The sequence below is a fragment of the Pinus tabuliformis genome, chromosome 2_2 (assembly GCF_031772625.1).
Source record: "Pinus tabuliformis cultivar Carrire ecotype Pingquan chromosome 2_2, CPIR1, whole genome shotgun sequence".
Classification (NCBI taxonomy): domain Eukaryota; kingdom Viridiplantae; phylum Streptophyta; class Pinopsida; order Pinales; family Pinaceae; genus Pinus; species Pinus tabuliformis.
In genome coordinates, this window is record NC_142300.1 from 1,157,502,374 (window position 1) to 1,157,513,691 (window position 11,318).

General features: G+C 33.6%; 1 non-coding gene across 1 annotated transcript; it reads right to left on the minus strand.

Annotated features, from left to right (window-relative positions):
* Positions 1-7,363: 7,363 nt before the first annotated feature.
* On the minus strand, positions 7,364-7,445 carry TRNAS-GCU (transfer RNA serine (anticodon GCU)). Its single transcript has one exon. It is a non-coding gene; the product is annotated as a tRNA-Ser (tRNA).
* Positions 7,446-11,318: the final 3,873 nt, after the last annotated feature.

Genomic DNA, 11,318 nt, shown 5'->3' on the forward strand with positions numbered 1-11,318 from the left:
ACTGCACCAGCAATGGAAAAGGAACAAGCATGGACCTTTTAATAAGAAGGCAAAAATGAAATGTTTTGTTGTAAGCCTAGCTGAGACTTAGACCAGCAGGCAAGTTAAAGTTTAAGTCGTCATGATTAAGAATATAGTTTCTTGTATATCGTGCTATAGTATATATTTGTTATGTAGAAAGGTATTAATTCCAACTACCCTCTGTTTAGAGAATACAGCAGATGTTCAAAGTACAAGTTCTAGAAGTCAGTTAGGTATGGTAGAAAATCCATTTCTCCATTAAGGGAGGATGTGAGAATAATGCAGAAATAGATTTAGTTATGAGTGGTTGAACTGAATTAGTTGTAGGTGGTTGAACAGAATTAGTTATGAGTGGTTAGGTGTTATTCCTATATAAGTGTGATGTAAGTGAACAAATAAATTAATAAAAGTTTGTGAGGTTTTCTGTTTTAAGTAATAGAAGACGAATTTTAACAGTAGCGATTAGTGCTTGGCTTGGAGTAGCAGTCATAAATTGCAGGGGGAAAATTGCATGCACTGCATTTCACAATGTCACAAGTATTGGCCTCCTGTATTGTCTGAGTGGAATTTGTTGATGTCTCAAGATTCCTAGCTGCTTGGAAGGCTGCATCTGTGAATATCGTCCAACAGGCTGCGGAATACCGATACCGCTAACTTGTACATAGCCATGACCGGCAACACCCAGGACAAACGACTGAAACCTCAACAAATTGCTTCATGAATGCTGATAGCTTGCGTGTGGTAGGCCATCGGAATAAGTCCGAAGATTATTGGGTATACGATGTACAGATATTATCTTTCCCATTTCGGTAAACTTTGAGCTACTTTTACCGAATATTCCGGTTAAATTTCAGCGTTTTGTGACCTGTCAACATTATGTTGTTTTGAAGAATTTGCCGAAAAAATCTTTGGCCAAGCATCCTTTTGAATGCATCTCGTAGCATTTTAAGCTCTTCCTCAGTTTTATCATCTTTCATAGCCGAAATTGAGGTTTGAGGTCCAAATCTCATCAAGCCACTTTTCCTGATGGCTTTAGTGCATTGAGAAAATAAACTGCAAATTTCCTCCATAAAACTGGAAACGCATTCCGGAGCTACTTTGCCATTTTTAATTTCGTCAGGTTTGGGCCTTTTTTATCTTTAAAGTTTGTATAGTAGCCACCTGCAATCTTTTGTAGTGAATGGAGGCAGTGACCCTTCGAATGATGTCGGTGTGCATTCTTGTTAATTACACTATTCTGACAGACATCAAGTAATGTGCCAGGGAATGTTTCATGAAGAGCTAGTCTTTCTCTGCTCCAGAAATCAATTCACAAAAATTCTGGTAGAGTTCTTTGCTCTCTATGTTGAACAATTTGGAAGTGTGCATTGAAGGGCCACGAAACGTGCTGCAATGAGTTCAACTCCTGAATGCATTACACCCTTGCCATTCCATTAGTCATATGGAGCAAGTCAATGCCATGAGAAGTTGAAAAGGTACGAGAAAATGTTTATTTTATAATATTCAACTACTTGAATGCCACAATATGCCCTGAGGAGAAAGTAGGGCTGTAACGATTTTGCACAAGATTTTTTATCCTCACCATGATGCTGGACCGAGGTCTATGTAACTAGATTTGATACTGACCTATTTCCTATTTTGAGTCTCATCATTTGGGAATGCACAATATACTTTTCCTTGTATATGAATGCAACCAACCATCGTTGTGTGTGGATTTGGAGAATAATTGTAGAGTTAAAATCTTGCTTTTGGTTCATTCCTCAAGGAAGAATATCACTTGATTGTTGTAGTTTTTTGGGAGAACAAATTTTGAGAATACCTTGCAGTGACATTGGTTCATAGTTGTGAACAAATTTTAAAGTGTAAGTTTGACATTGGAGAAAATGGCCAGAATCAATGAAGTATTAGAGTTCCTCAAAACTCTGATATTGTCTACTACTCATGATACATTAAAAGTCAACAAAGTTTCTCTCACAAACATTCAGGTCTGTCTACAAAATGCACAAGAGAAAATTGACTTTTTGTAGCTTGAATCTCAGCTACAGCAAGCATAATTACAACAATGGAGTCGTCATTCTGAACCTGTTTCTGTTTAGAACATTGAGACAACAACCCATCAGCAGCAAGTCAATAATGTTACAGTTCATTCAGATTTAGTACCCAATAAAGCAGCAAGGTTACGTGCAGAAGCAGAAATTCAGTCTGCATTTCCCAAGCTAATCATCAGACCTTAGGAAGAGCTTGTCCACAAGCACATAAATGGTCTTGGATATGACAAGGACGTGTCCTTTCATATTCCAGATTATTCAAAGCCCATCCAGTTTCAGAGTGTTGGATTTCTTCATGACAGTTCACCTCCAGTTGTTCCAGATTCTGCCCCTCTTCCACAACAACAGATTGTGAAATGCCAACACTGTGACCGAGTCGGCCATCTGAAAGATCACTATTTTGATCTTCATCCATGTAATAACCATCATGAAACCAATCATTCTTCAAAAAGATGCTTCAGAAACAAACCTCCTACAAGAACAAAGATTCATCTTGGATGGATCGCTTCTTGGCAATGGGCATCAACAGCCAAGAAGATATTCCAATCACATGTCAAAACTTGTTCTAGAGTATTGAACAGTGTTGCAGTTGATTTTTCTCCATCATCTCACCTCGTATCTGATAGGGGGGGAAATGATGGTCATCTACAAGCTTCAAAGCCACATCAAGTGAGCCTAAGCCACAACCTGCCATACCAAATTTATATTCGTAGCCAGAGACAAAGATGTCCCTGAGCATGCCTTCAGTTTGTGACACCTCTTCAAAGAATTGGGGACACTTCCTCTAGCAGAAGACTTCAGCTTCTTGCTAGTTTTGGAAGAGTTCCAGGAATTGCATTAAGCATTCCAAAGTTGTTGGTCATCCTTAAACCATCACAGGTTGAGACTTCCCTTTTCAGGTTGAAGTTCTCCCTTTTATGCGGGGTGAGACCTCCCTTTCATGGTTGAAGGTTTCCCTCTTCAAAACATCAGAAGCACTTCCTCTAGCAGAAGACTTGAGCTTCATGCCAGACTTGGAAGAGTTCTGGGAACTGCACTAAGTGTTCCAGTGTTGGTGGTCATCCTTAAACCACCACCCTTTATACCAACATTTCAAAGAGCACATTCAGCCTAGTGCTGCCATGCATTTTTGCATGTTTTGTATTACAGCTCTCTTCTTGGACTCATACATAACCCTTCAGATTAAGGGGGGAATGTTGGACACCTAATCCTCTATGGGTTAGTGTGGAAGCCGAATAGACTAAGGAAGTCCAAGAGACCTTGGGATGTGGAACCCAACGGTCACACAATGTACTATAAATGTATATCATTTGTTAATAATAGAAGTACTCTCCTGTTTATCTTTCATATTATGTTGCTGCCATGTGTGTGTTTAACAGTTTCTAGTATTTCTTTATCATGGGCATCTGAATCGATGTTGCTTTTAGATTCCTCTATTTTTTGTTTTTCTTTCTAATTTGCTTTCATATTCCTCATCCTCCAATCCAAAATCTTCATGACGAAATGTCTCTACTTCTTTTATATGCAATGTTGGCATATGGTAGCATTGTTATGTTCAGCGTAGAGTCAAATCTCCTTTCATCGATTACTATGTGATAGAGAAACCTCGAGGATGTCGAGCCAGTTTGAGATCTCCTCCTTTATTCCTTTGACTGGTGGATCTTCTTAAACTCCTCTTCCTTTGAAGGGTGGGTTTTCCTAAACTCAGCGTCTAAGAATATCAGAGCCCAAAGACAATGGCCAAGGTCCACAGGTAGTCTAGGAGCTAAACCTCCTATAACACCTTGTCCTCAGGTACATTGTTTTAATTACTAAAAGTATCATTGAGTTCATTTTGTTTGATCTATTCACATTTCCATAGATAGTTCTCTTTGAGTTCATTTTATTCAATCTATTCACGTTTCCATAGATAGTTCTCTTTGAGTTCATTTTGTTCGATCTATTCACGTTTCCATAGATAGTTCTAAATCAATTCCCACAAATTTCAAATCCATCCTAGTGATACATAGTTTTATTTTAGGAGCATGGAAGGTGTAAACATTTAACACCATAGTAGAGAACACCGGGAAAAGATAAGGAAATGAATTGAACATCAATAAATTAGATTGTATTAGAATACAATGTAAACATTTGGATAAGGGAATATCAACACCATAGTAGAGAACACCGGGAAAAAAGAAGGAAATGAATTGAACATCAATAAATTAGATTGTATTAGAATACATTGTAAACATTTGGATAAGGGAATATCATAATGTACATTGTTTGTCAATTCTAGGGAACAAAGCAAATTACCCGCTTTGCATGGCTCAGAAGTTGATTAGAGTAAGTTGGATCAAAATTTCTAAATACTATTGAGGCAACTGCCATTGCAGGAGCAGTTTCTCTTGCAAGATCTGATCTAGGGTTGTTAGTGTCAATATTATCAGCTTGCCTAGATGTTATTACATGAGTGTAAGAATGACAGTGTTAAGGTAATAATTTCTGACACGGTTAAGGTAATACTCTCCAACCAAAACAAGGAAAGACTCTCACAAAGCTAATTTATGTAGCTATCAGCCAATCTGCAGCCCTCTGGTTCACGGATATAGATGGGGTCCTCTCCACTGTTGCGTCTTCGGCCACAACTGGTTCTCATCTGCGGAGAAAACACTCCACTGAGCAAGGCTCACAATCCTCTGAGCTCCGGGAAATGCCACATAAAAAATACACTTGATTTCTCATAAAACTATATCATAAAAGGACCTTCGAATGCCATCTGCACAAATGCTTCTTAGGCTTCTTGTCAATGCAAAGATGAGGCAAAGACAAAAAAAAAATGTGATCAAACAGGTCTACAATACGCCACTAGGCACCCATGATGTCACTATATAAAATCCATTCAAAACACAACACAACAAATTCTATGTGTCAAAATACTTAACTGTATTCGCAACCCTTTGGTTCTAGATGGGGCCTTCTCTATTGTTATGTCTTCGGCCGCAACTGCTTCTCATCTACGGAGAAAACACAACACTGAGCAAGGCTCACAATCCTCTGAGCTCCGAGAAATGTTGAGATTTTCTGTTTTATTTAATTTAGCAAAAATATCATGTAGGTGACAACAATAGGATTTGTTGCTATATTAGCTCCATTATTCTTGAGGAGGAGTTAATGCATCCTATATTTGTTGTGAGAGAATTTATGATTCAGTTTTCTACTCTAGCTATAAGAAATGTAAGCCCGTAGAGGATATGAGTGTAGAAAATAGGGTGAGCTGAGAGTATGTGTGCAGAATTAAATTGTTGTAATCTCCTATTGAATAATAAGATTGTCGATGCCTCTGTTTGGTGGATGTAGCCTAGATTGGTTGGGTGAACCACGTTAAATCTTTGTGTTATTTTTTTTTATGATTTTTGTATGTGTTGTGTATGCCTGTTAAATTTCCACTGCGCATTGTTTGCTCCAACAATTGGTATCAGAGCATGTTGTGGAGCTGGTACGTGTGACAGAGACGCTGCGGAAGGAGGAAGGTCGAGCTTTTTTGTTGGCGCGGTTTTGGTAAGAACAGTCGCGCCAATTTTGAACTAAAGAAGGGTTGGCGCGGTTTATTCAGTAACAGTCGCGCCCATTGGCGCGGAAGATTCAGAAACAGTCGCGCCAGCGCGCCAGAAAGGGCTATTGGCGCAGAAACGAAAGGGTTAATCGCGCCAATTTCATGCCTCTATACAACTATTACTGATCGTTTGAATATCTTTAATACTCTCTTGGTGCAATTAGAAAGTATAGAAGTAACATTTGAATCAGAAGATAAAGCTATAACTTTATTATGTTCGTTGCCCGAGTCATGGGATCATTTTGTTACTTCTATAAGTCTTAATATATCAGAAACCCTTGAAAAGTGTTAGATATTAGAATAGATGATCAATTTTGAGAATATTTTGGAATTTGATATTAGAAAATATCTTTAAATTTTAAAATATTTTTAAAAACTTATAATTATAATAAAAAAGAATTTAACATAATTTGCTTTTATTCTATTTTTTTAATATTTTTAGTACAAAACTCCAAATAATTAAGAAATCAAAAAATTAATTCTAAAATATGAGATTTCTTAAAAATTAATTCTGAAATATGAGGTAACTCATATTTCTAGTCATCAATCCAAAAATTAATTCTAGAATACTTGTACCCTCATATCTCTGATTATCAATCAAAAAAATTAATTCTAAAATGCTTGTACCCTCATATCTCTGGTCATCATGGCCTTTTTGGAATCCATTAGCCACTTAAAGCTTGGTTAAGTAGTAAGTTGCTCATAACTTTTACTGTCTTCTAAAAAACAAAACAATGCAAGTTTGCATTTTCATTGTAATTAGAATCACCGATGTAATTGTAACAAGATTTAAATTCAGTTGGGTTTTATTAATAATTTAATGTTTTATATTAAAGTAAGTTTTATATAAAACAAAAATGTATTATAATTTTTAATAGAAAAATAATTATAAAGAAAATAATATAATATGTTTTTGAATTGTAATTGGATTATAATATCTAATTTTATATAAGCAAAGAGAAAATCAAATGTAATAAGTATATAATTTCAAACAAAATAACTTCATTAATGATAGTGATAATTAAGGATATAAGTTTTTAAGTTAATATTGTTTTTCATTATTTATTTCTTAACTTCAAAATAACTTCATTAATGATAGTGATAATTAAGGATATAAGTTTTTAAGTTAATATTGTTTTTCATTATTTATTTTTTAATTTTAAAATGAAATTTTAATTAGTGTAATTTCAAACCAGATAACTTCATTAATAATAACCAAAGATATAAGTTTTTAAATTAATATTATTTTTATTATTTTTTTTTAATTTTAAAATAAAATTTAAAATTACCTTCCGTTGGTGTAGACTTCGTATTTCTTTGTAACTACCCCTTATGAACAAGAAGGGAAAGCCTATCCTTAATAAACCACGAGAGATTAATTTAAGCCGTGTCTCATATTAACAAATATTAGCAAAGGATCATTGTCCAGAGATTTTTAAAAATTTACAAAATGTTTAATAGAATTAATTTCCTAAGAAATCAGATCAGACTGTAGATTAGGAAAATTTTACAAAATGTTTAATAGAATTAAAATTCTAAGAAATCAGATCAGACTGTAGAATAGGAAAATGTTTAACGGAATTAATATTCTAAGAAATCAGATCAGACTGTAGATTAGGAAAATTTTACAAAATGTTTAACGGAATTAATATTCTAAGAAATCAGATCAGACAGTAGATTTTCAGCAGATTGAAAAGAACGTCGCCTGAGAGATTCGAACTCTCGCGGGGAAACCCCATGTACTTAGCAGGCACACGCCTTAACCACTCGGCCAAAGCGACTCTCTCTGGTGAAGTTCAGGAAATTTAAAAAGTATCCATGCTTCACAATTTGCTTTGGTTGGAAATGAATAAAATAAGGATTTTTATACAAATGAAGGGCTCCTATTACGACAAAACCTATGTATTTTCAGGCTTAAGCCAATAACTATAGTACGTGGTTGATATACGGGAAAGTTTCATCTGTATTACTATTGATAAATATATTATTTATATTTATTATTTCTCTCTACCAAAATATTATTACATTAAAAATATTATTATTATTATCATTATAATTAATAATTATTATTTAATATTATATGTTATTTATTATTATTTAATTTGAAATTATGTAATATAAATATGAATTTTTAGATTAATAAATTCTAGAGATTGATATTATAAACACAAAAGGTTATTACTAAAACCCTAAGGGATTATAAACCTAAGGGAATATATAAATATGAACCCTTATATTAATAAACTCTAGGGATTGCTATTATAAACCCAAGAGGTTATTACTAAAACTCTAAGGTATTATAAATTCAAGGGACTAATATTAACCCAAGGTATTACTAAAAACCACAGGTTTTATATTCCATTGGGTTAATAGTATTAATCCCTTGGGTTTATAATATTAATCCGTTCAATTTACTAATGTAAAGATTCATACTCTAGGAAATAATATTAAACTCTAGGGATTAATATTATAAAGCCAAGATATATAAACCATAAGATAAATATTATAAACCCAAAAATAAACATGGTTGAGCATGGTTGACAATGATTGATTTTCATTTTGAGACAATGGGATTAATATTAAAACATGGTAGACAATGGTTCACCATGGTTCACCATAGTTGACCATGATTGATATTATAAACTTAAGGGAATAATAAACCCTAGGGATCAATACTAAAAACCCAAAGGACTATAAACCTAAGGGAATAAAATTAAACCCTAGGAATATGAACCCTTAAATCAATAAACCTTAGGGATTAATATTAAAACAAGGTAGACAATGGCTCACCATGGTTGACCATAGTTGACCATGGTTGATATTATAAGCCAAAGGGAATAATAAACCATAGGAATTAATACTAAAAACCCGGAGGACTATAAACCTAAGGGAATAAAATTAAACCCTAGGAATATGAACCCTTAGATCAATAAACCCAAGAAATTGATATTATAAACCCAAAGGATAAAAATTATAAACACAAGGTATATAAACCCTAAGATAGATATTATAAACACTAAAATAAACATGGTTGAGCATGGTTAATTTCCATATTGAGACAATATTTGTCGCAACACAACATTGGACTATGGTTGACCATGGCTCATTTCCATATTGAGACAATCTTTGTCACAATGTGACATTCGCCCATGGTTGACCATGATTGGATATGGTTAACCATGGTTGACCATGATTAATATTATAAACCAAAGAGAATAATAAACCCAAGGGCTTGATATTATAAACCCAAGGAATTAATACTAAAACCCCAAGGGATTATGAACCCAAGGGAATAATATTAAACCCAAGGGACAAATATTATAAACCCAAGGTATATAAACTCTAAGATAAATATTATAAACACTAAAATAAGCATGCTTCAACATTGTTGATTTCCATATTGAGACAATCCTTATCACACTGTGACATTGGACCATGTTTAACCATTGTTTACCATGGTTGATTTATATATCGAGACAATCTTTGTCACAATGCGACGTTGGACCATGGTTGATTTTCATATCGATACAATTATTTTCACAATGCAACATTCAACAATGGTTACCATGATTGTCTATGAGCGTCCATGATTTTCATATGCAGTATTTTTTTGTCACAATGTGATATTTGACCATGGGTGACCATGAATGACCACCATGGTTAGCTATGATTGACCATGATTAACCATGATTGATATTATAAACCCAAAGGAATAATAAACATAAGAGATTAATATTATAAATCCAAGGGAATAATAAACCCAAGTGATTAATACTAAAACCTAGAGGGATTATGAACCAAAGCGAATAATACTAAAGCAAAGGGACAAATATTAAAAACAGAAGACATATAAACCCAAAAATAAATATTTTAAACACGTGGTTGACCATGGTTTATTTTCATATTGAGACAATTCTTATCACAATGTGGCGTTAGACCATGGTTTATTTACATATCGAGACAATCTTTGTCACAATATGACGTTAGACCATGATTGACCATGGTTGATTTTCATATCGAGACAATCTTTGTCAGAATGCGACGTTAGACCATGATTGACCATGTTTGATTTACATATTAAGACAATCTTTGTCACAATGCAATGTTAGACCATGGTTGACCAAGGTTTATTTTCATATCGAGACAATATTTGTGACAATGCGACGTTCAACGATGGAAAACTTGGTTGATTTTGATATCAAGACAATTTTTGTCACAATGCAACATTCGAGACCATGGTTGATTTACATATCGAGACAATCTTTGTCATAATGCGATGTTGGACCATAATTGACCATGATTGATTCATATCAAGACAATCTTTTTCACAATACAACATTTGATCATGGTTGACCAAGGTTGACCATGTTTCATTCTATAAAACATGCTTAACCATGATTGTCCATGATTTTCATATGGGGACAATTTTTTTCTTAATGCAATATTCGACCATGGTTGACCATTACTGGCTATGATTGACCATGATTGACCATGATTGATATTATAAACCAAAGGAATTAATATTATAAACCCTAAGATAAATATTTGCCACAATGTGACATTGGACCATAGTTGACGATGATTAAACCCTGTGAATAATATTAAACCTACTAATGTGAACCCTTAGATTAATAAACCTAAGGGATTTATATTATAAACTCAAGGGAATAATAAACCCAAGGGATTAATTCTAAAATCCCAAGGGATTGTAAACCCAATGGAATAATATTAAACCCAAGATATTGATATTGCAAACCATAAGATAAATATTATAAACCCTAAAATAAACATGGTTGACCATGGTTTACCATGGTTGATTTTCATATTGAGACAATCTTTGTCATAATGCAACATTGGACCATGGCTGACGATGGTGGACGATGGTTGACAATGGACCATGGTTGACCATATTGAGCCAATCTTTGTCACAATGTGACATTGGACCTTGATTGACCATGGTTGATTATGGTTGACCATGATTGACCATATTTGATGATGGTTGAAAATGGTTGATTTTCATATTAATAACTTGAAATAGTTTCCTCCCCTATGAATTCATAGATGTTAGTCACTTCTTTTTTGTCATTTTGAATTTGAATTCTTTAGGAAGAGCATTTGCAAAATCAACTTCAACACACAACCCAATATATATTGTGTTATGTATTTTAGGAGTTTTGTGGGAATAACAAGCAAACTCCCTAATATATTTAATATGGAAACTAGCTATTAAGTACGTGGAACAATAAATGAGTTAAAAAGCTTAAACAACATTGTCGTTGAATTTAAAATGTTTTTAGAAAAATCCAATAATTCAATATTATATATATTTGATTAATTGATTACTCAAATATATATATATATATATATATACACACTTCTAAGAGTAATAATGCATGTCCTTTGCAAAAACATACACTCATTCTGATATTTATGATATTTACATTTTGAAATTAATATTATACCTAATAAAATATATAATATTAATGATTTCGTTAATATATATAAGAAGGTCATCAACCCCACCCTAGAAGATCAAAAGTATCTATCTATTTTAACTAGCTCAAAGAAGAAAATTAATATAGCAAAGATTAGAACGAATTCTCATGAGCTCCATAGTGAAACAGGTCGTTGGGCAATTCTTAAAACGCCATGGA